This window comes from Aedes aegypti, chromosome 2 (assembly GCF_002204515.2).
Source record: "Aedes aegypti strain LVP_AGWG chromosome 2, AaegL5.0 Primary Assembly, whole genome shotgun sequence".
NCBI lineage: Eukaryota > Metazoa > Arthropoda > Insecta > Diptera > Culicidae > Aedes > Aedes aegypti.
This window is the reverse complement of record NC_035108.1, coordinates 125,396,468-125,399,164: the sequence shown is the minus strand read 5'-3', so window position 1 is coordinate 125,399,164 and position 2,697 is coordinate 125,396,468.

Below are 2,697 nucleotides of genomic sequence, written 5' to 3'. Positions count from 1 at the left end.
ATCTTCCGGTGAGCCTCCAATGGCCATATAGGATCTTATGCACTCAAAGCATTGGTCATGTCCATGTATGTTGAAAACTAGTGAGATTGAAAAAAACCGCAGCTTTCCAAGTCATTTTTAACGATTTGACCACTTTTACGGATGTTCCGGATCTTCCGGTGAGCCCCCCAATGGCCATATAGGATCTTATGCACTCAAAGCATTGGTCATGTCCATGTATGTATGTAGTAAGATTGAAAAAAACCGCGGCTTACCAAGTCATTTTTGACGATTTGACCACTTTTACGGATGTTCCGGAACTTCCGGTGAGCCCCCCAATGGCCATATAGGATCTTATGCACTCAAAGCATTGGTCATGTCCATGTATGTTGAAAACTAGTGAGATTGAAAAAAACCGCGGCTTTCCAAGTCATTTTTGACGATTTGACCACTTTTACGGATGTTCCGGATCTTCCGGAAGGCCTATTTCAGTTTTTCAAGGAAACTTCCATGAAAGTGACTCCTTAAATCACTTGAATATCTTCAATGTTGCACGATTGACTGTTCCTACAAAACTTGAGTTGTTAAATTTCAGTTTAGTATTATGAAACCGTTCGGGAAAGGAAGTTGATCAATTTTTTACCCGACTTGACCCAGGAGGACACCGGAATAACTCCGGCCACAGGCAAAATTTTGGACCACTTTCCCCAGCATAGGAAAATAGAAGAGTTTGGATTTCATATAGTGAAAGAATTTTGCAAATCGGATAGAAAATAGCTTCACGAGAATTTTTTGAATTTTTTTTCTTAGCCCGGTCGGATACGGGTTAAACTTACTTAATACTCACAAGAAGTGGTTTCCTTTTCCACTGTGAGATTATATTGGGCGCCGCCACCCTAACCTTTCCTTTCTATGTAATGCATACAAAATCTTATTAACACATTATTCTTCTCTAAACTTTTCAATTTAAAGTTTATCAGGGAATCATCGAAAACTTGGTAGTGGTAATCCTTTTCTTATGCAGGTAATTATTCGAACATTGATTGCAAAGCACCACGGCTGCAGAGTAGTTAATAAGTATTTACATTTTAATATACCAATTTAACTATATCATTTCCGTTCCTTACCAATAGAATCGTGTCATAGATGTAGCAGAATCTAGTCTTCCTTGCTTAATAATCACTCAATATAAGGTACTTTGGAATATACTAAAACAGTGATTCCCAAAGTGGGCGAATTCGTCCCCCTGGGGGCGATTATCAAGCCCAAGGGGGCGAAACATTATTAAACTGAATTTAGGGGGCGAAAAAGACAGAAAGGGGGCGAAAATGCTAATTTAAGTAAAATTTAGAACAACGAAATTTGCAGAAGACACTCATTTTAATGGAAGATTATACTCTTATGTAAATGAAGAATTAGTAATTCCATGTCTCTCTTGGTTTTTCGAATTATGTTAAGCAAAACTCGATGATTGTCAAAATCAAAATGTTTGTGTAATGCATTCAATTTTTAAATCTTATGTGAATTTTGAAACGTACCACGGATATTTTTGAATATAAAAGCTATAGACGAAACAAAAAGAAGTAATTCAAAATGAAAAAACAAGTTTTAATAACTTTCTTACAGAGAAATTTTTTGAATGCGCATCCAATGCACTTATTGTTGGTATCCGGTTTTTCAAGCTCAATTTTATCGGCACTACTCGTTTTGTAAATTTTGTAGAAAGATAGAACGAATCTGAGTTCTAGTGAGTTTTTGAAAATATATCAACTTTTTGCGTTATGTTGCAGTGAAATAGAAGTGGTAAAATATTCTGGATATCATATACTTCTTTTAAGTTTTGAAAGTGATGAAAAAGCGTCTTCAGGATCGCCAAACATTTATCTAAAATTTCTGAAACTTATTTCAATTTCAGAAAAAAACAGGTGATTTAAAATGGAACACTAACAAATCTATACAATATTTAAAAAGTAAGAAGTGGACCAAACGTGTATCGATGGTCGCAATTGATTTTAAACCAATGAACGTAAGGTAATTGAATATTTCCTATATTAAATTACTAAACAGTTGATCATTTTGATAATTATCGGTTATCGCAATTTGAAGAGATATGTAAGAAAGTTTTTAAATAATAGAAAATAATAAAAACGAAAAGAATTGCTTATACTACTACTTACTTATTTGGCATTACATCGATTATCTTGATAAAGCCTCGCCAACAATAACACTGCGGAACACGTTTTTGTCTCCAGCACCAAAATACCGCTATTCACTTAATTAAGGGTTGCTGAATCCATTGCCGTTTTCAGAAATATCATAGCACGTCCAGTTTTTGAGATATTGACTGTTGAAAATGCAAAAAATGACTATTTCAGCCAACTTGCATGCAAGTTTCCCAGCTTGTAAGGTAATATATTGGCTTAATTTGCCACTGAATTCAAACTTTATGTGTATAACAATACTTATCATCAAAGTTTGTATTATTTTCGATACGGAAAAGTTATTTTTTGATGGTTTAGAGAATTGTTGTATTTTGCCATATAGAAGAAACGAAGAATTTTGTATGGAGACTGCAAGCATGTTGAAAAAATCGGTTTAATCGAAATTTAATCGCGCAATTTCAATCAAATTATGTGTGAAATGAAAGTTCAAGTTTTATTTTGCATGTTTGGTGGATTAGACTACAAAAAAGTATGATAAATTGTATTTTAAATTTCA